Genomic DNA, 26,422 nt, shown 5'->3' with positions numbered 1-26,422 from the left:
ATAGTTAGCTACAGGTGCATACCAAGGAACTACTTCAGATACTGCATGCAAGCTATCAAATGGAAAAGCATCATTGATAGGGGTAGATTCATCTTTAATGTGCTCAATGCGACTCAAGTGGTTTGCCACTAAATTCTGGGTACCACTTCTATCCTTAATTTCTAAATCAAATTCTTACAACAGCAATATCCAACGTATTAGCCTTAGTTTAGACTCTTTTTTAGCTAATAAATACTTTAGAGCTGCATGGTCTGAGTACACTACCACCTTAGTACCAAGTAAATAGGCTCGGAATTTACCCAGAGCGAAAACAATAGCTAGAAGCTCTTTTTCAGTGGTGGTGTAATTAGACTGAGCAGCATCTAAGGTCTTAGACGCATAAGCAATTACAAAAGGATCCTTACCTTCGCGCTGAGCCAGTGCCACTGCTACTGCATGGTTGGAGGCATCACACATAATCTCAAAAGGCTTGCTCCAGTCTGGTCCTCTCACAATCGGAGCTTGAGTCAAGGCGATTTTCAGCTTATCAAATGCTTGCATGCAATCCTCACTGAATTCGAACTCAACATCTTTCTGCAGCAGTCTGGATAAAGGCAATGCTACCTTACTGAAGTCCTTAATAAATCTTCGGTAGAAACCTGCATGAACAAGGAACGAACGGACTTTCCACACGGAGGAGGGGTAAGGTAAACTAGAAATGACATCTGCCTTTGCTGGATCTACAGAAATACCAGTATTAGAAACAACATGTCCCAGAACAATCCCTTGTTTTACCATAAAATGACATTTTTCAAAATTCAATACAAGGTTTAAACTAACACACTTGTCTAATACTCTAGCTAAACTATCCAAGAAAAGGTTAAAGGAATCACCATATACGCTAAAATCATCCATAAAAACTTCCATACAGCTTTCAATAAGATCTGAAAAGATACTCATCATGCATCTTTGGAAAGTAGCCGGGGCATTACATAAGTCAAAAGGCATCCTTTTGTATGCATACGTTCCGAAAGGACATGTAAAAGTAGTCTTCTCCTGATCTTCAGGAGCTATACAAATTTGAAAATAGCCTGTATAACCATCTAAAAAGTAGTAATGGGATTTACCTGACAGGCGATCAAGCATCTGATTGATAAGTGGCAAGGGGTAATAATCCTTGCGAGTGGCTTGGTTGAGACGCCTGTAATCAATGCAAACTCTTCATGAATTCTGCACTCTAGTTGTCAGGAGCTCTCCATGCTCATTCTTTACTGTTGTGACTCCAGACTTCTTGGGCACTACTTGTACTGGACTGACCCATTCGCTGTCTGAGATGGGGTAAATGATATCTGCTTCAAGTAGCCTGGTCACTTCTTTCTTGAAAATTTCTAAGATGGTGGGATTGACGATCGGTTTTTCTATCGGTAAAGAAATATAAAAAATATGATCGCGTTGTAAGTATAGCTTCTAAACCAACAGAAAATCCTTTCGTACAAACGTTTTGGTTGTCACAAGTAAAAAATCCCTTTAAAATTGATAACCGAAGTATTTAAACCTCGGGTCGTCTTCTCAAGGAACTGCAGGGAGGTATGTTCTTATTATTGGTTATGAGTTTTGTAAATTGGGGGGTTTTGAAAGTAAGGAACAAGTAATTTAAATGACAAATAAAATAAATAGATAACTGTAAAATAAACTCTTGGCAAGGTATGAAAATTCGGAAGTCCTATCCTAGTTACTCCTATGAGAATGGAAGTTAATCCCACTTAGTTAACCCTTATGAAAGCAAGGGAAAGTCAAGTGAACTAATTAGTTAGATTCCCAAGTCCTAGTCAATTCCTAAGGAAAGACTAGAGTTAGTGGAATACTAGTCAATTAGCCGACATAACAACCAATCACGGATAGTTGATAACTCAAAAGCTTCCAATTAATCAATTAAAGCCAATAATATAAAAAGCTAAATAAGAATCTTAGATCTGAAGTACCTCAATTGCATTAATAAGAGAAAATCAATCTAAACATAAAGAATCCATATGCCAATCGGGCAACATAAGTAATTAAAGGATAGCATTAAAGTATCTGAAAGTAAAAGAGAAATATAAAGTAAAAGAAATATTGAACCTAATGAAGAGTAGAAATTCTAAATCCTTTAAGAGGAATCCTAATCCTAAAACCTAAGAGAGAGGAGAGAACCTCTCTCTCTAAAAACTACATCTAAATTATCAAAAGTGAATAATTGAAGGCTTCTCATGAATGGATGCATTCCCCCACTTTATAACCTCTAATCTGTGCTTTCTGGACTTGGATCTGGGCTAAAAAGGGTTTCAGAAATCGCTGGGAGCGTTTTCTGCAGTTTCTGGTGCGTGGCGTCTGTCACGCATCTGCGTGGGTCATGCAGTCACGTCATCTGGGAGTTTTCCTTGTCACGTGTTTGCTTCGGTCATGCGCACACATCATCTGTGTTCCGCTTAAGGCGCGCGTCCACGTTAGTCACGCGTTCGCGTCACTGCCTTTTCGCGCTAGGCATGCGGTCGCGTCGTCATGCGTTCGCGTCGCTGCCAGTTTCTTCAAAAACTAGATTTTGTGCTTTCCTTCCATTTTTGTATTTTTCCTTTCCATCCTTTAAGTCATTCCTGCCTTAGAAGATCTGAAACTACTCAACACACAAATCACGACATCGAATGGTAATAAAAGGTAATTAAAATAATTATTTTTAAAGCATAGGAAACATGTTTTTCACATATATCATATAATAAGTAAGGGAAAGTAAAACCATGCAATTTACATGAATAAGTGGGTGAAGGGTTGAATAAATCACTTAAATTGAGCACAATATATATCATAAAATATGGGTTTATCAGGGATTCAACCTTCTTTGGGGTTGACGGACAGGCCTTGCTCCCTCTTCCAAGAATATTCTGTGCTCACAATCTTGAGGGCTGATGCCTACTATATCCGCCAAGCTCCACCCAATTGCTTTCTTGTGTCTTCTGAGCACACTGAGCAGCTGCTCCTCCTGTTGGGAAGTGAGTTCCCTTGTAATGATAACTGAAAGCTTTTGATTATCCTCAAGGTAAGCATACTTGAGGTGGGATGGAAGGGGTTTTAATTCCAATTTCTGCTCATGGCTTGTTTCTGGATCATCTGGAGCTAGTGATAATGGCAAAGTGTCCTTATTGTATTCAGAGGGTGTCCCCACACTTGGAGCTTGCTCCATGTGCCTCTCTTCTACTTCTTCTTGGTGAACTGCAGCTACAGTTTCATCAGTGATGTCGCACTGGAAGATAGAATGATCTTCCGGAGGGTGCTTCATAGCTTCATTTAAATTGAAACTTACAGCTCTGCCATCTATCTCAAAGGAGTAAGTTCTTGAGAAGGCATCCAGCTTGAACTTTGAAGTCTTCAAGAATGGCCTTCCAAGCAGGATTGATGATAGTCTTCCTGAGTCATTAGGGGGCATTTCCAAGATATAGAATTCAATGGGAAATGTGAGCCCTTTAATGCTCACCAGCACGTCTTCAGCAATTCCAACCACTATGATGATGCTTTTATCTAGTAGAACAAAATGAGCTGTCGACCTTTTTAAGGGAGGGAGCCTCAAATTATCATATATAGACAATGGCATAATACTCACGCATGCTCCTAAATCACACATGTAGTCAGAAAATATTACACCCCCAATGGTACAGTTAACCATGCATGGACCTGGATCATTACATTTTTCAGGTATACCCTCCATTAAAGCAGATATAGAACTACCTAAAGGAATAGTTTCTAATTCATTAATTTTATCTTTATGTATGCATAAATCTTTCAGAAACTTCGCATATTTAGGTACCTACTGAATAACATTAAAAAGAGGAACAGTTACCTCAACCTTTTTGAAGATTTCTACCATTTTGGGATCAAGTTCCATCTGCTTTCTGGACTTCCGTGCAAGGTGTGGAAATGGGATAGGAATGGCGCCACTTGCAGCTTCTGCATCCTTTGGTGCTCCATTCCTTGGCTGAGCTACTTCTTCTACAACCATGTCTTGTACTTCCTCTTCCTCTTTAGCATCTTTCGCTTCAACTAAGTCTTCAACCGGGGCGTGTTCTTATGGGCTTGGCTCCTCCTGATTCCTCTCTTGCAGTGTGGTTCTGGACCTCAAAGTGATGGCATTGATGCCACCTTTGGGGTTAGGTAAGGGTTGAGAAGAAATTCCACTGGAGCTTGAAGGCTGGTTGGTGGGAGTAGGTAACGAATCTATCCGGGAGACGAGAGCTTGTAAAGTGGCATTCAGACCATTTAAAGTAGAGTTCAGTATAGTCTGCATGTCTTGTTGTCCTTGTGCAAGAGAACGAAGCATCTCGTCATTCGATGAGGAGGGAGGATAAGTGATCTGAGGGACCTGTTGTTGGTTGTGCTTGGATCATTGGGACTGCCTTAAGTGAGGTGCTCTGTAAGGCTGGTTCGGATTCTACTATTGATAGGAATGGTTCTGTTGATTCCGGTTCTGCTGATTGTTATTGTTATTCCACCTCTGATTTCTCTGGTTGTCTCTGCCTCCTCTGTTTTGTAGTTGTCCCTCCAGCCATGGTTGGAATTATCTCTCCAGCCCTGGTTGGAGTTGTCCTGCCACCCTTGGTTATAGTTTCCACCTTGGTTGTAGTTGCCGCCTTGTTGATTGTATCCTTGATTCGGGCGGTCATAGAAGTTATGAGTAGCTGCTAAGGTGTTGTCTTCTTGTTGGAGCTGCGGGCACTCATTAGTGTAATGACTATAATCAGTACAAATTCCACATACTTTTTGGGGAACCAACTGTTGGCTTTGTTGTGGTGGGGGATTCAACTGCATCTGCTTCAGTAGGTTGGTCATTTCACATATAGCTTGTGTGACGGTAGTAGTCTCACTTCTAGAGGAAACCTCTGCAATAGCCTTTGAGTGGCTGTTCCTGTGCCTGTGATTCCGAGTGGACTCAGCTAGTCGCTGATCAGTTGCCATGCTTCATCTGCGGTCTTGTACTTTTTCAGAGAACCATTACTAGCACCATCCAATGTAGTCTTATCCCGAGGCTTCATGCCTTGAGTGAAGTAGCTGATCAACACCAACTTGTCAATCATGTGGTGGGGGCATACGTCCAGAAGATTCTTGAAGCGCTCGCAGTACTCATAAAGAGTCTTCGATTCACCTTGAATGATGCAAGAAATCTCTTTCCTCAATCTATCTGTAACTTCAGCTGGAAAGTATTTTTCCAAGAATTCTCTCCTAAGCGTATCCCAGTTGGTAACAGTTGCTTCAGGTTGGGAGTAGTACCACTCCCTCGCCTTTCCCTCAAGAGAAAACGGGAAGGCAGTTAGTAGAATAGAAGTTTCATTTGCACCATGACGCCTAACAGTATAACAGGCTGTCTGAAAATCCCTGAGGTGCTTGATAGGCTCCTGAGCAGGTAAGCCATGAAACTTAGGCTTCAAGTTGATTAGCGCAGTTGTCAGTTTAAAATCTACAGCCAGATTTGGATGACGCACTTGATACGATTGCAGTGTAAAATCTGGGGCTCCTCTCTCCTAGAAAGTGATCCTCCTGGGTGCTGCCATGTTACCTGCACATAAATCAACCAAATTAGTAGTAGAGAAGCTTGTTTCTCCCTCAGATGGCGGTTCAGATTCGCCCTCATATGAGACTGGTGAATTGATAACAATCACTTCACCACCCTCAGAGGCTAACCGACGCTGAGCTCGCCTAATACGTGAAAGAGTTCTTTCAATTTCAGGATCAAATGCGGTTAAGCTCGGATCAGGCAGTGAATCCGTCTTTCAATGAGAGGAACATATAGCTCATGGTAATAAAATAAAATAAAATACATAAATAAATAAAATTGAAAATATTTACACCAACTAATAATTTAGCACACAGTTGCAACTCCCCGGCAACGGCGCCAAAAATTGATGTGTGGCAGAAATTGGCCGATTAAGAAATCAATATAGGAAATACGTTGCGAGTATAGTTCTTAACCAGCAAAAATCTGCTCATCAATTTAGAAAGGTTGTCACAAAATTAGAATAAAAATACTGGGAGTATGAATCCCAGGTCGTCTCCCAACGAGTTGACAAAAAGGGTGCTATTTTATTAATCAGGAGTTTTCCGAGAAATTTTTGAGAGTTGAATGACATGAAATAAATAATTGTAATTTAATGCAATGAAAATTAAAAGATGTTTATATTATTCAAAATAAAAAGCCTTGACTGGAATTCTCTCAAGTGTAGCATAAAGAGGTTGTTGTTTTCACTTAGTTAACCCATACTAAATAAAAGGAAAGTAAAGTGATTGAGCTAACTCTTATTCACAAATCCTAGTCCTCTCCCTTGGGAAGGACTAGCGTTAGTAAATAGAGAATTAGCCAACAATTTCCAATTTAACTAATCACTTGAGCATTCCACCTCAAGTGTCTCCTTTTAATCAACCTCCATGTCAAGTTGGGAATCTACTCTATTGACATGAATATAACGCTCATAAAAATGTAAGAAGAAGACATGATAAATTAAATAAAATAGGGATTGAAAATTAATTAAAGGAAAATTACTTCTCTGTATTAATAAATCCAAAATGCAATATACCTATCTGAACAGGATTAATAAGTAATCAAAAGAGTAAAGGAATAAGGAAACAAACTAGAATAGTAACTTCAACGGAGGTGATGACTCTTTCAATATCCAAAGCAAAAGCATAAAACTAGAAATCCATGAATGTAAAGAAAACCTAGAGGAAGAGTAATTTTTCTCTCTAGATTCCGATCTAAAAACTAAAACTATACTAATGAGAATGTGTGTTGAATCTCTACCTATTCTCTGGCTCTAGTCTGTGTTTCTGGGCCGGAAACTGGGTCAAAACTCGGCCCGAAATCGCCCCCAGCATTTTCTGTAACTTCTACAGATCGCGCACGTCACCTGTACGCGTCAATCACGCGTACGCGTCACTGGTCGTCTTGGCGTGTCATGCGTACGCGTCTTCCACGCGCACGCCTCTTTGTGCAAACTCCAATCCACACGTACGCGTCAAGTACGTGCACGCGTCGCTGCAAATTTCTCCATATCGTGCGCACGCGTGAGCCATACGTGCGCATCGATGCTCGATGGTTATCTCCTTAGTTTCTTGTGTTCCTTCCATTTTTGCAAGCTTCCTCTCCATTTTCTAAGCCATTCCTGCCCTATAAAGCCTGAAACACTTAACACACGGATCACGACATCAAATGGTATAAAGGAGAATTAAAATACACAAATTAAAGATTTCTAGGAAGCAAGTTTTCAACCATAGAACAAAACTAGGAAGGAATTGTAAAATTATGCAAATCATATGAATAAGTGTGCAAGGACTTGATAAAAATCACTTAATTGAGTACAAGATAAACTATAAAATAGTGGTTTATCAAGGGGCAGGAAGCTGGCGTTGGACGCCGGTTTTGGGCCTTTTAATCCAAAGCAAAGTATAGACTATTATACATTTTTGGAAAGCTTCGGAAGTCGGCTTTATGTAGCCGTTGAGAACGCTCCATTTGGACTTTTGTGGGTCCAGAAAAGGATTTCCGAGTGAAAGGAGGTCAGATCTGGACATCATCTGCAGTGCTTTCTCTGTCTCTGGATCAGACTTCTGGTCCTGCTTCTCAAATTCAGCCAGAAAGTACCTGAAATGGTACAAAAACACACAAACTCAAATTAAAATCCAAAAATGTGAATTTAACACTAAAGCCTGCAAAAATTTAATAAAAACTAAACAAAACATATTAAAAACTATATGAAAACTATGCCAAAAAGCGTATAAAATATCCGCTCAACCCAACACCAAAGTTAAACTGTTGCTTGTCCCCAAGCAACTAAAACAAAATAAGTTGAAAAGAAGACTAAGGTACAATAAATTTCAAAATTTCTAGTGAAGCTCAGTTTCAATTAGATGAGCCGGACTTAGTAGCTTTTTGTTTCTTAATAGTTTCGGTATCTCACTATCGATTGAAACTCAGAATGGCTGGTCTTTTTTGGAACTTAGAATCCAGATAATATTATTGAATTTCCTAGTTCAGTTCTTTTGATTCTTGAACATAGCTTTCAGAGTCTTGGCCGTGACCTTAAGCACTCTGTTTTCCAGTATTACCATCGGATACATAATGCCACAGACACTTTAACTGGGTGAACCTTTTCAAATTGTGATTCAGCTTTGCTAGAATCCCTTGATAAAGGTGTCTAGAGTTCTTAAGCACACTCTTTTTGATTTGGATTACGACTTTAACCTCTCAGTCTCAAGCTTTTCACTTGACACCTTCACGCCACAAGCACATGGTTAGGGACAGCTTGTTTGAGCCGCTTAGGACATGATTTTATTCCTTTAGGCCTTCCTAACCACTGATGCTCAAAGCCTTGGATCCTTTTACGCTTGCCTTTTGAATAGAAGAGCTGTAGGCTTTTTGCTCTTGCCTTTTGGTTTAAAGAGCTAATGGCTTTTTATATCTGCCCTCATTTTCCTGCATTTTTGGGCAGTCATGGATTTTTCTTCTTCTTCTCTTTTTTTTTTCAATTTTTTTTTGAAATATGCTTTTTATTTTTCTTTGTTGCTTTTTCTTGCTTCAAGAATCAAATTTATGGATTTTTTAGATTATCAATAATGCTTTTCCTTTTTCATCATTCTTCCAAGAGCCAACATCCTAAAATTCTAACTTCAAACATGCACTATTTATTCATTCATTCAGAAAACTAAAGCAATGCCACCACATCAAAATAATTGACTATTCTTCACTGTAAAAATAAAAAATTCATGTATCTTTAATTCTTCTAAAAAAATTTACTATTTTATTCATGTTTAATGATGATAAGAGGAATAATTTTTAGCTAATTGGAAAAAAAATTATTACTATTAATGCTTATGTAATACTAAAAATTAAAAGACATATAACTAATAAAGATAAAGACTTAAATGCTACTAGTAATCAAGTAAACCTAAATATGAGACATAGGAATTAAAAATAATTGAATTATGAAAAACAGGAATTAGAATAGCCACAGAGTTGAAACTCAACAACCTTCAGCCTGAGGGATGCTAGGCTCTTCAGGTTGTGGGATGCATGGCTCTTCAACTTGAGGGGCACTGGGCTCTTCAGGGAAGAGCTTCTGGCGCTTCAGCTCCTCCAGCTCACGCCCTTGCTTCTCCTGCTCCTTGATCAGTTTGCAAATCATGCTTGTCTGATCTTTCTGCTCCTCTCTGAGTTGATCTAAAGTGCTCTGCAAGTGTATTACAGATGCCTTCAGCTGGTCCCAATACTCCATTGGAGGGATCTCCTGGAGAGGCTCAGGTGCCTTCTTTTTGAGGTTATCATCTTCTATCTTGGAGCTCTCCATCACCCGCTTGGTGATTGGGTTTTCCACTGGAATAGAGTTGTCCACTTGGATTAGAACCTTGGCCTCTTGGCATAGGCGAAAGATGAGATTTGGATAAGCTAGCATGGCATTAGTAGACCCCTTATTTTCCAGCTTGTAAATCTCACGGAGAATTATTTGGTGGACTTCCACCTCATTCCCCATCATGATACAGTGAATCATCACAGCTCTTGGAATATTAACTTCAGAGCGGTTACTTGTGAGGAGTATAAAACACCCAATGAAGTCTAGCCAACTGATGAATCAACATTTCATGCTATTTATTTGCTCTATTTGAGTGGATTTCATCAACTTTTCTTGTACTTATTCTAGGAAATAGCATAGTTTCATGATTTCTCCCTAAATTGAGCTTAATTGTGAAAACATGCTATTTTGTGCTTAATTTAATCAATTTTATTCTACTTTCATTCCATTAGGTGCCTTGATATGTTTGATGAGTAATTTCAGGTTTACAAGGTTAATATAGATGGAAGAAATGATGGAAAAGCATGCAAAAAGGGAGAAAGAATGAAGAAATGATGTTTTGGAAGATTCAGCTTCCGTGTGTGCGCACAGTGATGCGTGTGTACACACACTCGCGAGTTTGGCGACGCGTACGCGTGACCCACGCGTACGCGTCGCAGCCAGCACGTGACTCACTTAATGGAAACCGCTGGGGGCGATTTCTGGGGCTCCAAAGCCCAATTTTGGGACTCTCTGAAGCTGATTCTTCCTATATCAAGCAAGGCCTCATTCCATGTGAAGGGGGGAGGGGGGGGAGAAATTAGGGTTAGATTTTAGTCATGTAGTTCATTTTCTAGAGAGAGAAGATCCCCCCTCTCTCTAGAATTAGGGTTCTTTAGTTTAGTTTCTTGTAATTTCTACTTTTGATTCTTGTTTTCATTTACTTTTCCTTGTCATTTATTGTTAGTGCATCTTTGTTCTTCTTCATTTCCTTTGTTATTTCCTTTATTTTGTCTTTTATGTTTATGACACTTTGTTATTTTAAGTTACATTTAATGCAATTTATGTTTCATGTCATTTGTTACTTAATTGGGTTGCTATCTTTACTTTCCTTGTTTGGTAGTTGTAGCATTTATTATTTCTTGTCATTTTACCATGCTTTCTTTATATGTCCACCAAGTGCTTGACAAAATGCTTACTTGGGTTTTTACTTAGTTTTTCACACTCTTGGTTGAGAAATTGGGTGTTTGGGTGAACTTGAGTGGTGGATGTCCATTCCACATTGTGTGAGGGTTGTTAATTAATTTGGTTTCCCCTGACTCTAAGTGACCCACTAGTGTTGACTTAGGACTTAGGGATTGAGACTAATTATGCCTAGTTGACTTATCCTTGATGTAGGGTTGACTAATTGGGATTCATCCACACACAATTATCATGTTTGTGGTCCACAACTAGGATAGGAATCCTTAATTACCCACTTCTTGCCAAGAGTTCTTTTTAGTATTTAATTCCCCTTTCTTGCCTTTAATTGCTTTAACTTTTAATTTTTTGCATGGTAACTTACTTTCTTGCATTTTAATTTGTTGCCAATTGTCATCCAATCCCATTTCTCTAATAGCTAAAAATAACAACATTTTATTGCAACTCCTAGGGAAGACGACCCGAGGTTTAATTACTCTCGGTTATTTTGTATTGGATTTAATATTTGATCTTGAGAATTCATTGTTGGTATGGACTATACTACCAACGAATTGATTCTTGTTTTTGATTAATTCCAAACCTTAGAATTCTTGTGGACTATGCTTGTCATGTTTTCCACTTCATGTCAATTAGGTGTTGATTCATTATCCAATTCACAATTTTTTAATTCTTGCTTGAATGCTTTCATGCCAATTTATTACTTGTTTGTTTATCTTAACCCACAAGTCTCTTTTAAAGTATTGCAAGCACGCTAGGATGAGTAAAGTGCACCTTATTTTTTAAGCTAAGAACACACAACCTTGTGAGTTTTGAGCCTCATTGTGTGGTTACATCATATAACCACTATTTTTATTCTTGTGTGTGTTATTCTCTTTTTATGACTGCAATCTTTGATTTGTTTGATTCTTTATGTCCATTGTTTGATGTATATATGCATTTATGTGATTGAGGCCATCTTTTCATTAAGCTCACTTGTCCCAAAGAGCCTACCTTTTTATCTACCTTTGTTAACCAACTTTGAGCCTACCTCAATTCCTTTTTGTTCTTAAAGTTAGCACATTACTAGCCTTAAAGTGAAAAACAATAAATGTCCTTCATTTAGATATTCGATTAGCTTAGGTTAGTGAGAGTGTGTATCATCTAAGTGTGGGGAAGTTTGGGAACTTTGGTTGAGATAAGAGTGGATTTTGTACTTTGTTAAAAATCTTGGGAATTGGATACATACTCATACATCAAATGTTTAAACCATATGAATTGTCAAGTTTGTATATATATATATATATATATATATATATATATATATATATATATATATATAGTTTGAAAGAAAAAAAAGAGAGAAAGGGGAACAAAGGCCCTAAAGTTTGAGAAATAAAAATGCATGTGAGTTGTAATTAATAAGAAAATGCCTGAGTGTGTGAGAAAAGTGAAAAATAGGTAGTTAGGTTTGCTTTGAGTTGTATAGGTTATTTTCTAGGTTTGGTGAGAGCTTAGGCTAACCAAAGATGCAAATATCAAGCTCACTTGACCACATATAACCTTACCTTTACCCTAGTCCCATTACAACCTATGAAAAGCCCTCATGATATTTGTATGCATACATTGAATAAGTGTTGATTGTTAGATGAAAGACAAATCTTAGAAAGCATGTTTAGAAGAGAAATGAGTGAATTGACCCTATACACTTGAGTGATTAGAGCGGATACACATCCGGTGAGGGTTCAATTGCTCAATTACATGTTTTCACCTATGCTCAATTGCTTATCTTGCAAGTTGTTAATGCTTTTCAATAACTCTAATCAGTTCTGGATTTGTCTTGATTTAAATCGCTTTAGCCCTTATGTTCATATATGTATTCTTGGAAATTGATTTATTTTGACTAACTAGATGCATTCATTTGGGTAGATTGCATATAGGTAGTTTACTTACTTTGAATAAATGTAATACCCCTTGTTACCTTCTTGATATAGCATGAAGACATGCTATTGTTTAAGAGTGGGGATGTGATGAATCCACATTTCATGGTATTTATTTGTTCTATTTGAGAGGATTTCATCAACTTTTCTTGCACTTATTCAAGAAAATAGCATAGTTTCATGATTTCTCTCTAAATTGAGCTTAATTGTGAAAACATGCTATTTTGTGCTTAATTTAATCAATTTTATTCCACTTTCATTCCATTCGGTGCCTTGATATATTTGATGAGTAATTTAAGGTTTACAAGGCTAATATGGTTGGAAGAAGTGATGGAAAAGCATGCAAAAAGGGAGAAAGCATGAAGAAATGAAGTTTTGGAAGATTTTGCTTCCGTGCGTGCGCATAGTGATGCGTGCGTACACACACGCGCAAGTTTGGCGATGTGTATGCGTGAGCCACGCGTACTCGTGGGAGTGTATCTTGCCAAACAACACGTACACGTGACCCATGCGTACGCATCGCAGCCAGCACGTGAGTCACTTGAAATCGTTGAGGGCGATTTCTGGGACTCTAGAGCCCAGTTTTGGGACTCTCTGAAGCTGATTCTTCCTATATCAAGCAAGGCCTCATTCCATGTGGGTGGGGGGGGGAGAGAGAAATTAGGGTTAGATTTTAGTCATGTAGTTCATTTTCTAGAGAGAGAAGCTCCCCCCTCTCTCTAGAATTAGGGTTCTTTTGTTTAGTTTCTTGTAATTTCTACTTTTGATTCTTGTTTTTATTTACTTTTCCTTTTCATTTATTGTTAGTGCATCTTTGTTCTTCTTCATTTCCTTTGTTATTTCCTTTATTTTGTTTTTTATGTTTATGACACTTTGTTATTTTAATTTACATTTAATGCAATTTATGTTTCATGTCATTTGTTACTTAATTAGGTTGCTATCTTTACTTTCCTTGTTTGGTAGTTGTAGCATTTATTATTTCTTGTCATTTTACCATGCTTTCTTTATATGTCCACCAAGTGCTTGACAAAATGCTTAGTTAGGTTTTTACTTAGTTTTTCACACTCTTGGTTGAGAAATTGGGTGTTTGGGTAAACTTGAGTGGTCGATGTCTATTCCACATTGTGTGAGGGTTGTTAATTAATTTGGTTTCCCCTGACTCTAAGTGACCCACTAGTGTTGACTTAGGACTTAGGGATTGAGACTAATTATGCCTAGTTGACTTATCCTTGATGTAGGGTTGACTAATTGGGATTCATCCACACACAATTATCATGTTTGTGATCCACAACTAGGATAGGAATCCTTAATTACCCACTTCTTGCCAAGAGTTCTTTTTAGCATTTAATTCCCCTTTCTTGCCTTTAATTGCTTTGACTTTTAATTTCTTGCATGCTAAGTTACTTTCTTGCATTTTAATTTCTTGCCAATTGTCATCCAATCCCATTTCTCTAATAGCCAAAAATAACAACATTTCATTGCAACTCCTAGAGAAGACGACCCGAGGTTTATTTGTAACGACCCAATTTTCAATATGTCTAGATCATACCGAAAACTGAGCGCTACCAATTTGTCTTCCTAATTATTATCTATTATTTATCATATGAGCCTGATTCGTTGTTAAACGCGTAGTTAATTTGCTTGGTGTATATTTTTTTTTGAAAATATTTGGATTAATAGACAGAATCATTTATAATCAATTCACAAGTAATAACAGATAAAACAGTTATAAACAACCACACAAAAAAACGTCACAAGTAGTTGACAACATTCGGTGATTCAGCCTTTATTAGCATATAGACTGTTAGTTAGAACACCCCTAGATATAGCTAAATAATATCTATATACATATATATACATACAACATCCCAGGTCCTGACCTGTTCAAGAGGTCCCTAAGCTGGCACCTAGGCTAGCCTAGACTCTATACTCACCTAGTCCCTCTAAACTACTAAAGCGAGGGAAAGTACGTTCTTAGGTCTTCAAAACTCAAGTCAAGTGGAACGTCATCAAAAGATAGAACATCATCTGCTACTCCTCTGCACGATGAGACTTTTCCACGGGACGTCTCTCTGGTGCCTCATGAAGTAGCCACACAATAGGAATCTCGTACACAGGATTTAGGTTAAAGTACGCATACGAACGGGGTGCAGACGTTGGCTGGTCTCACATTATATACATATAATCAGAGAATGATATTCACCCTAGACTCAGAAGACTATCTAGAGTAGAATCCTCTTCTTGCGAACGGTCATCAGCGAACTATGGTGATGTACTCTTACTTCCATCTGAAGGGGAAAGGGAGAGAGAAGGGGTAAGAACTTGGGAGTTCTTAGTAGGGTCGGGGTTATTAGTTACGTTCATTTATTTGGGGTCGATTAGTAGACGAGTAACATAATATAGTGAAGCAGTAAATAGAAGATAAAGATAGAAAGAGAAAGTAGAGACAACAAAAAGCAGAACACAAACAAAAGAATACAAGAAAATAAAACACAGAAATAGCATACGAGCAGACAAACATAAAGAAGTAGATCACACACAGAAAGGAATGCAACAGAGAATGATGCACAGACAAGAATGATGCATGTCTAGCCCTAGCGCAGGCCATGAGCTCATGTGTCGGTTGGCTGCCCGCAATCCCGACATTTATCCGGTCACGAGTAATCCTGATTTCCCGAATACGATTTTCCGTTCCTAAATAAATGCGCATATAATAATAGCCGCTCATTTGAGACAGCCTCTGCTTACTGCAGGAAAATATATATATACTCTGCTCTGCTCTGGGGAAGCGGAAAATAGCTGTAGGTAACTTAGTTTCCCTACAGAAGCTCTGGGTTGCATTAAGCAACTAATATATATTAAATATAGCTCTGGGTTGCATCAAGCAACTAATATATATATATATAAATATAGCTCTGGGTTGCATCAAGCAACTAATTTATATAAATATCTCTTTATTATATTACTCTTCTCTTTATATCTCTTTACTCTGTATCTCTTTACTCTATTTTAATTACTCTGTTCTCTGTATCTCTTTTCTCTTCTCTGATTACTCTTTTCATCTGTATCTATATTACTCTTTTTCTCTTTATCTCTTTACTTTACTCTGGTTACTCTATTTTTTGTGTTTCTCTACTCTGCTCTGATTTCTCTGCTTAACGTATGTATTTAAAGCTTATGTAAATTTCGGTATGAATAGTTAGCCTGTCCCAAGTATAGGTTCATTAAGTCTATACTGAAACAGTTTAACTTTTCATATTATACCTAACCCTAGTCGCAACTCAAGGACTAACTTTGTTGCCCTAGTTCGTTCGCTAATTTCTGTCTGTTTTTTTTCTGTTATTAAAACCTTACAGACTTTTCTTTAGTTTTTATCTTTTCTTCAACTTTTTATCTTTCTTTTATCTTTGCCTCACTAATATGTTTTTACCACTCCCTAAGTGTTTTATGAAGGTAATTATGAGATTCTGCGCTTAAAGTTGTCTTTCTAAAGCTTTTACAGAAAACTGCCTTTTCCGCATTATTTTATTATTTTTATTAAAATATTATTTTTAATTAAATATTATTATTTAATATTTTATTATTATTTATTATTTTATTAATATATTTTCGAAAATTACCTTAACTTTACCTTTAACCTTTAAAATTCACTTTTTACCATCCGTAACCTTTAATATTTCTACTTTTACCACCCTAACTTCCAGAAATTACCATATAACCCCTCAAACACCAAAAATTTTACTTCCTTGCCCTTTCTAAGATCTAAAAGGTGTTCTTCAATGATCTTCACCACACTCAAAGTGTTCTTCATGTTCTTCATAAATTCTTCAGATTCTTTCTCTGTTTTTACCCATTTTTCAGTCATTTCAGCAACCGATTTTTACCAAAATTCATAATAAATTAGCAGCCACTAAAACCCCATCTTTTCTACATAATTTTAACACAAATTGAACCTCAATTTAAGCTTAGGGTTTCGTTTTTCCAGCTGCCCAAGAACATGAACTTTAAAGCTTGAATTTCATCAAAATTTCACCAAAATTTCAACAAGAATTACTCATACAAACAATCAATTTCAAGCACAGCCAAACCATATCATAATCACACAACTCAAACACAATCAATCAAGATTAAATTCGTCAATCCCTACCTGGTTTTGCTGCTCCTAATTCGGTTAAACTTTCAGGTGGTCCTTAAGCACTTTTTCCTCCTAAATCACATCAAGAACAACCTTAAATCCAAAAACTCTCAACTGACCAAATCTCACTAAGTATGTTAGGAAGAGATATCTCACCTTAGACTTGCTGGAAATTCACGTTTCTTGGCCCTCAAGTCAAGTTAAGCATGATTCCTAAGGAAGAACATCAAGAAAACACAAGTTTTGCATGGTTTTCCTTGAAAACCAAATTGAAATGGGAGGGAGACAGCCATCTCACCTTATTTCCATCATTGATAAGTTACATGGTTATGTAGAGGAAGAAGAGAGGATTATTTTGGTGAAAACGGAGTTTTGGTTTGAGTTTTAGTTCGGAAGAAATCAAGCTTTGAAGATTAAGTGTTCATGAAAGTTTCTCTCTTTTCTCTCTTGTTATTTTCGGCCAAAATGATGAAATGAGACAGCCTTTGAGGTCTTGGGGGTGTAAGGTGAGTTGTGATTGGTTGGCTTGGAGGTGGATTAAAATAATATTAAAATATCTCTGGTGTACAACTACTAAAACTAGGTGTACTGGAACACTCGTAAAAACATCTCTAAAAATTATTTTCTGAGCTACTAGCATAAATGACACTAGTAACATATTTATTATGAGAATAGAACATGTATAATGAGGCCTTAGCATTGCTAAATTCATCAGAGAGTGCTAGTGCTAAGCTGCACCAGTAAACCGTAAACCCGGTTAAACCGATTTTCTGTTTTTAACTAAAACTGACCAGGTAACCTTATAATTTCATTCAAGCAATTTCTAATACTAATATAATGATAATATTATACTATTATCTCTCTCCTCTCATGAATCGAGTCCGGTTCATGAAACAGAGACTATTTACGAAAATCAGAATCAAAACTGCCAACCGATACGGTTCAAAAACTAGGTTCTTCGCGATTGCATTATCGAGCTTGCCTCAAAGGAGGTTCTAGATTAAAGATGACATAATGATAATGAGGATTGAGATGCTTGATGATATAACAGAGGTGTTCCCTTTACTGATCTTCCGGAGAAACCCGTACTTTCAGAAAAGATCTCATATACTCGAAAATCAGGGTTGTTACATTATTACTCTCGGTTATTTTGTATTGGATTTAATATTTGATCTTGAGAATTCATTGTTGGTTTGGACTATGCAACCAACGAATTGATTCTTGTTTTTGATTAATTCCAAACCTTAGAATTCTTGTGGACTATGCTTGTCATGTTTTCCACTTCATGTCAATTAGGTGCTGCTTCATTATCCAATTCACAATTCTTTAATTCTTGCTTGAATGCTTTTATGCCAATTTATTGCTTGTTTGTTTATCTTAACCTACAAGTCTCTTTTAAAGTATTGCAAGCACGCTAGGATGAGTAAAGTGCATGTTATTTTGTATACTTTGACCTAGTTATCCATCCTAGTGTGTGTGTGTTCTAAATCGTGCACAACTTAGAATTCACACATTTGTTTTCTTCATGTCACAAACTTATTCAATCACCTCATACTAGTGAATACCACCTCATTCCAACACTCTTTGCTTCCTTATTTTTGCATTCACTCATATTACTATCCTATCTTCTATCTTTCATGAGTGATCCACCATAAACAAAGGAGGCGGGAGGAAGAGCATGCAGAAGCCGATTGATCCACTAGCTGAAGGTGGCAATCCGAAGTCACTTCACCCCTAGCTCACCTTTGAGTGCACAGAGGACCGTGCAAACCCTTAAGTGTGGGGAGGTCATCGCCGATCAACAATCTTGGGTGACATACTCTAATCCTAACACTTTCATCTTCTTTTTGAATTCTTAGTTGCATTTTCTTTCTTGGTTTGTATATATTTTAGAGCTTTAATTACATTCTCTCTTATTTTATTGCATGTCTTTGCATATACATAATAAGCTTAGTCGAGATATTGAAAACTTTCCAAGAAAAACATTCTTGATAGGGCATTGACACCCTAATTGATTTGAGTTAGAACTTTTGATTGAAACTTACTGAAATATATTGTGAAACATGTTTTTAAGCTAAGAACACACAACCTTGTGAGTTTTGAGCCTCATTGTGTGGTAACATCATATAACCACTATTTTTATTCTTGTGTTTGTTATTCTCTTTTTATGATTGCAATCTTTGATTTGTTTGATTCTTTATGTCCATTGTTTGATGTATATATGCATTTATGTGATTGAGGCCATCTTTTCATTAAGCTCACTTGTCCCAAAGAGCCTACCCTTTTATCTACCTTTGTTAACCAACTTTGAGCCTACTTGAATCCCTTTTTGTTCTTAAAGTTAGCACATTACTAGCCTTAAAGTGAAAAATAATAAATGTCCTTCATTTGGATATTCGATTAGCTTAGGTTAGTGAGAGTGTGTATCATCTAAGTTTGGGGAAGTTTGGGAACTTTGGTTGAGATAAGAGTGGATTTTTGGACTTTGTTAAAAATCTTGGGAATTGGGTACATACTCATATATCAAATGTTTAAACCATATGCATTGTCAAGTTTGTATATATATATTTTAGTTTGAAAGAAAAAAAAGAGAGAAAGGGGACAAAAGGCCCTAAAGTTTGAGAAATAAAAATGCATATGAGTTGTAATTAAAAAGAAAATGCCTGAGTGTGTGAGAAAAGTGAAAAAAGGGTAGTTAGGTTTGCTTTGAGTTGTATAGGTTTTTTGTAGGTTTGGTGAGAGCTTAGGCTAATCAAAGATGCAAATATCAAGCTCACTTGACCACATATAACCTTACCATTACCCTAGCCCCATTACAACCTATAGAAAGCCCTCATGATATTTGTATGCATACATTGAATAAGTGTTGATTGTTAGATGAAAGACAAATCTTAGAAAGCACGATTAGAAGAGAAATGAGTGAATTGACCCTATTCACTTGAGTGATTAGAGAGGATACACATCTGGTGAGGGTTCAATTGCTCAATTACATGTTTTCACCTATGCTCAATTGCTTATCTTGCAAGTTGTTAATGCTTTTCAATAACTCTAATCAATTATGGATTTGTCTTGATTTAAATCTCTTTAGCCCTTATGTTCATATATGTATTCTTGGAAATTGATTTATTTTGACTAAGTAGATGCATTCATTTGGGTAGATTGCATATAGGTAGTTTACTTGCTTTGAATAAATGTAATACCCCTTGTTACCTTCTTGAGTATAGCATGAGGAAAGGCTATTGTTTAAGAGTGGGGATGTGATGAATCCACATTTCATGGTATTTATTTGCTCTATTTGAGTGGATTTCATCAACTTTTCTTGCACTTATTCAAGGAAATAGCATAGTTTCATGATTTCTCCCTAAATTGAGCTTAATTGTGAAAACATGCTATTTTGTGCTTAATTTAATCAATTTTATTCCACTTTCATTCCATTAGGTGCCTTGATGTATTTGATGAGTAATTTCTGGTTTACAAGGCTAATATGGTTGGAAGAAGTGATGGAAAAGCATGCAAAAAGGGAGAAAGCATGAAGAAATGAAGTTTTGGAAGATTCAGCTTCCGTGCGTGCGCATAGTGATGCGTGCGAACACACACGTGCAAGGTTGGCGATGTGTACGCGTGACCCACGCATATGCGTGGGAGTGTATCTTGCCAAACGACGCGTACACGTGACCCATGCGTACGCATCGCAGCCAGCACGTGAGTCACTTAATGGAAATCGCTGAGGGCGATTTCTGGGCCTCTAGAGCCCAGTTTTGGGACTCTCTGAAGCTGATTCTTCCTATATCAAGCAAGGCTTTATTCCATGTGGATGGGGGAGAGGGAGAAATTAGGGTTAGATTTTAGTCATGTAGTTCATTTTCTAGAGAGAGAAGCTCCCCATCTCTCTAGAATTAGGGTTCTTTAGTTTACTTTCTTGTAATTTCTACTTTTGATTCTTGTTTTCATTTAATTTTCCTTTTCATTTATTGTTAGTGCATCTTTGTTCTTCTTCATTTCCTTTGTTATTTCCTTTATTTTGTCTTTTATGTTTATGACACTTTGTTATTTTAATTTACATTTAATGCAATTTATGTTTCATGTCATTTATTACTTAATTGAGTTGCTATCTTTACTTTTCTTGCTTGGTAGTTGTAGCATTTATTATTTCTTATCATTTTACCATGCTCTCTTTACATGCCCACCAAGTGCTTGACAAAATGCTTGGTTGGGTTTTTACTTAGTTTTTCACAGTCTTGGTTGAGAAATTGGGTGTTTGGGTGAACTTGAGTGGTGGATGTCCATTCCACATTGTGTGAGGGTTGTTAATTAATTTGGTTTCCCTTGACTCTAAGTGACCCACTAGTGTTGACTTAGGACTTAGGGATTGAGACTAATTATGCCTAGTTGACTTATCCTCGATGTAGGGTTGACTAATTGGGATTAATCCACACAAAATTATCATGTTTGTGGTCCATAACTAGGATAGGAATCCTTAATTACCCACTTCTTGCCAAGAGTTCTTTTTAGCATTTAATTCCCCTTTCTTGCCTTTAATTGCTTTGACTTTTAATTTCTTGCATGCTAAGTTACTTTCTTGCATTTTAATTTCTTGCCAATTGTCATCCAATCCCCATTTCTCTAATAGCCAATAATAACAACATTTCATTGCAACTCCTAGGGAAGACAACCCGAGGTTTAATTACTCTCGGTTATTTTGTATTGGATTTAATATTTGATCTTGAGAATTCATTGTTGGTTTGGACTATGCTACCAACGAATTGATTCTTGTTTTTGATTAATTCCAAACCTTAGAATTCTTGTGGACTATGCATGTCATGTTTTCCACTTCATGTCAACTAGGTGCGGCTTCATTATCCAATTCACAATTCTTTAATTCTTGCTTGAATGCTTTCATGCCAATTTATTGCTTGTTTATTTATCTTAACCTACAAGTCTCTTTTAAAGTATTGCAAGCACGCTAGGATGAGTAAAGTGCATGTTATTTTGTATACTTTGACATAGTTATCCATTCTAGTATGTGTGTGTTCTAAATCGTGCACAACTTAGAATTCACACACTTGTTTTTTTCATGTCACAAATTTATTCAGTCACCTCATACTAGTGAATACCACCTCATTCCAACACTCTTTGCTTCCTTATTTTTGCATTCACTCATATTACTATCCTATCTTCTATCTTTCATGAGTGATCCACCATAAACAAAGGAGGCGGGAGGAAGAGCATGCAGCAGCCGATTGATCCACTAGCTGAAGGTGGCAATCCAAAGTCACTTCACCCCTAGCTCACCTTTGAGTGCACAGAGGACTGTGCAAACCTTTAAGTGTGGGGAGGTCGTCGCCGATCAACAATCTTGGGTGACATACTCTAATCCTAACACTTTCATCTTCTTTTTGAATTCTTAGTTGCATTTTCTTTCTTGGTTTGTATATATTTTAGAGCTTTAATTACATTCTCTCTTATTTTATTGCATGTCTTTGCATATACATAATAAGCTTAGTCAAGATATTGAAAACTTTCCAAGAAAAACATTCTTGATAGGGCATTGACACCCTAATTGATTTGAGTTAGAACTTTTGATTGAAACTTACTGAAATATATTGTGAAACATATTTTTAAGCTAAGAACACACAACCTTGTGAGTTTTGAGCCTCATTGTGTGGTTATATCATATAACCACTATTTTTATTCTTGTGTGTGTTATTCTCTTTTTATGATTGCAATCTTTGATTTGTTTGATTCTTTATGTCCATTGTTTGATGTATATATGCATTTATGTGATTGAGGCCATCTTTTCATTAAGCTCACTTGTCCCAAAGAGCCTACCCTTTTATCTACCTTTGTTAACCAACTTTGAGCCAACTTTAATCCCTTTTTGTTCTTAAAGTTAGCACATTACTAGCTTTAAAGTGAAAAACAATAAATGTCCTTCATTTGGATATTCGATTAGCTTAGGTTAGTGAGAGTGTGTATCATCTAAGTGTGGGGAAGTTTGGGAACTTTGGTTGAGATAAGAGTGGACTTTTATACTTTGTTAAAAATCTTGGGAATTGGGTATATAGTTGGTGCACGAAATTGTGATGTCCAGGCTCAAACTATTCCTGGCACGTGAGCAACTTGGTACGCGTAATCGTGATTACACATTCATAATTTGTCACAACTTCGATACAACTGACCAGCAAGTGCACTGGGTCGTCCAAGTAATACCTTACGTGAGTAAGGGTCGAATCCCACGGAGATTGTTGGTATGAAGCAAGCTATGGTCACCTTGCAAATCTCAGTCAGGCGGATATAAAGTGATAATGGTGTTTTCGAATATTATATAATAAAATAGGGATAGAGATACTTATGTAATTCATTGGTAGGAATTTCAGATAAGCGAATGGAGATGCTTTCGTTCCTCTGAACCTCTGCTTTCCTGCTATCTTCATCCAGTCAGTCTTACTCCTTTCCATGGCTGGCTTTATGTGATACATCACCACTGTCAATGGCTACTTTCGGTCATCTCTCGGGAAAATGATCCAATGCCCTGTCACGGCACGGCTAATCGTCTGGAGGCATCACCCTTGCCAATGGCTTCATCTTATCCTCTCAGTGAATAATATGCTCACGCACCCTGTCACGGCACGGCTATTCATCTGTCGGTTCTCGATCATGCTGGAATAGGATTTACTATCCTTTTGCGTCTGTCACTAATGCCCTGCAATCGCGAGTTAGGAGCTCGTCACAGTCATCCAATCATTGAATCCTACTCGGAATACCACAGACAAGGTTTAGACTTTCCGGATTCTCTTGAATGCCGCCATCATTCTAGCTTATGCCACGAAGATTCCGGTTAGGAGATCTAAGAGATATTCATTCTAGCTTATTTCATGTAGAACGGAAGTGTTTGTCAGGCACGTGTTCATAGGGGAGATAGTGATGAGCGTCACACATAATCATCACCTTCATGACGTTCTTGGGTGCGAATGGATATCTTAGAAGCGAAATAAGATGAATTGAATAGAAAACAGTAGTACTTTGCATTAATCCTTGAGGAACAGCAGAGCTCCACACCTTAATCTATGGAGTGTAGAAACTCTACCGTTGAAAATACATAAGTGAAGGTCCAGGCATGGCCGAGATGGCCAGCCCCCTATTGTGATCTAAGATAGCATACAACTGATCAAAGATGCCTAATACAATAGTAAAAGGTCCTATTTATAATAAACTAGCTACTAGGGTTTACATGAGTAAGTAATTGATGCATAAACCCACTTCCTGGGCCCACTTGGTGTGTGTTTGGGCTGAGCCTGAGTGTTGCACGTGTAGAGGTTCTTCTTGGAGTTGAACGCCAGTATTTGTGCCAGTTTGGGCGTTCAGCTCTGGTTTTGGCTCCTTTTCTGGCGCTGGACGCCAGATTTGGGTAGAAAGCTGGCGTTGAACGCCAGTTTACGTCATCTATTCTTGGCCAAAGTATGGACTATTATATATTGCTGGAAAGCCCTGGATGTCTACTTTCCAACGCAATTGGAAGCGCGCCATTTCGAGTTCTGTAGCTCCAGAAAATCCACTTTGAGTGCAGGGAGGTCAGAATCCAACAGCATCAGCAGTCCTTCTTCAACCTCTGAATCTGATTTCTGCTCAAGTCCCTCAATTTCAGCCAGAAAATACCTGAAATCACAGAAAAACACACAAACTCATAGTAAAGTCTAGAAATGTGAATTTAACATAAAAACTAATGAAAACATCCCTGAAAGTAACTAGATCCTACTAAAAACATACTAAAAGCAATGCCAAAAAGCGTATAAATTATCCGCTCATCACAACACCAAACTTAAATTGTTGCTTGTCCCAAAGCAACTGAAAATCAAATAGGATAAAAAGAAGAGAATATACTATAAATTCCAAACTATCAATGAAACATAGCTTCAATCATATGAGCGGGACTTATAGCTTTTTGCCTCTTGAATAGTTTTGGCTTTTCACTTTATCCATTGAGATTCAGAATGATTGGCATCTATAGGAACTTCAGATTTTGAATAGTGTTATTGACTCTCCTAGTTTAGTATGATGATTCTTGAACACAGCTTCTTTATGAGTCTTGGCCGTGGCCCTAAGCACTTTGTTTTCCAGTATTACCACCGGATACATAAATGCCACAGACACATAATTGGGTGAACCTTTTCAGATTGTGACTCAGCTTTGCTAAAGTCCCCAATTAGAGGTGTCCAGGGTTCTTAAGCACACTCTTCTTTTGCTTTGGACCTTGACTTTAACCGCTCAGTCTCAAGTTTTCACTTGACACCTACACGCCACAAGCACATGGTTAGGGACAGCTTGGTTTAGCCGCTTAGACCAGGATTTTATTCCTTTAGGCCCTCCTATCCACTGATGCTCAAAGCCTTGGGATCCTTTTTATTTGCCCTTGCCTTTTGGTTTTAAGGGTTATTGGCTTTTTGCTCTTGCCTCTTGGTTTTAAGAGCTTTTGGCTTTTTCTGCTTGCTTTTTCTTTTTCTTTCTATTTGTTTTCGCCTATTTTATATTTTTTTCTGCAAGCTTTATTCTTTGCTGCTTTTTCTTGCTTCAAGAATCATTTTTATGATTTTTCAGATTATCAAATAACATGTCTCCTAGTCATCATTCTTTCAAGAGCCAACATATTTAACATTCTTAAACAACAACTTCAAAAGACATATGCACTGTTCACGCATACATTCAGAAAACAAGAAGCATTGTCACCACATCAATATAATTAAGCTAAGTTCAAGGATAAATTCGAAACTCATGTACTTCTTGTTCTTTTGAATTAAAACAATTTTTTTATTTAAGAGAGGTGATGGATTCATAGGACATTCATAACCTTAAGACATAGTTACTACTACTAATGATCATGTAATGAAGACACAAACATAGATAAGCACATAACATAGAAAACGAAAAACAGAAGAAAGAAGAACAAGGAATGAATCCACCTTAGTGATGGTGGCGTTTCCTTCTTGAGGAACCAATGATGTCCTTGAGCTCTTCTATGTCTCTTCCTTGTCTTTGTTGCTCCTCCCTCATTGTTTTTTGATCTTCTCTTATTTCATGAAGCATGATGGAGTGATGTTCCACCCTTAGTTGTCCCATATTGGAACTCAATTCTCCTAGGGAGGTGTTGATTTGCTCCCAATAGTTTTGTGGAGGAAAATGTATCCCCTGAGGTATCTCAGGGATCTCTTGATTTGCAGTCAAATGTTCTACCACTGAGCTATAGACCCTTGATGGAAGCTTTTGTCTTCCCTTTCCTCTTTCTAGAGGTTTCTCTGGCCTCAGGTGCCATCAATGGTTATGGAAAAAAAAAATACAAAAAAGCTATGCTTTTACCACACCAAACTTAGAATGTTGCTCGCCCTCGAGCAAAAGAAGAAAGAATAGAAGAATAAGAAGAAGATATGGAGGAGATGGATGGGAGTGTGTATTCGGCCATATGGGTGGGATTGGGTGGGAGAGAGATGTTGAATTTTGAAGGTAGTAGGTGTATGGATGTGAGTGGTAAATGGAAAACAGAAGGGATGATCATGAATGGAAAGAGAGATGATGAGGTAGGTGGGGATCCTGTGGGGTTCACAGATCCTGAGATGATCCTGTGGGGTCCACAGATCTTGAGATGATCCTGTGGGGTCCACAGATCCTGAGGTGTCAAGGCATTTACATCCCTGCACCAATTTAGGCATGTAAAATGCCCTTGCACACAACTCTGGGCGTTCAGCGCCAGGTTGGTGCCCATTTTGGGCGTTCAACGCCCATTTGCTGCCATTTCTGGCGTTGAACGCCAGAACCATGCTTGTTCTGGGCGTTCAGCACCAGGATGCTGCCCATTCTGG

The sequence above is a fragment of the Arachis hypogaea genome, chromosome 14, assembly GCF_003086295.3.
Source record: "Arachis hypogaea cultivar Tifrunner chromosome 14, arahy.Tifrunner.gnm2.J5K5, whole genome shotgun sequence".
NCBI classification, from domain to species: Eukaryota; Viridiplantae; Streptophyta; class Magnoliopsida; order Fabales; family Fabaceae; genus Arachis; species Arachis hypogaea.
The sequence above is the reverse complement of the archived record's forward strand: the minus strand, read 5'-3'. Positions refer to the sequence as shown.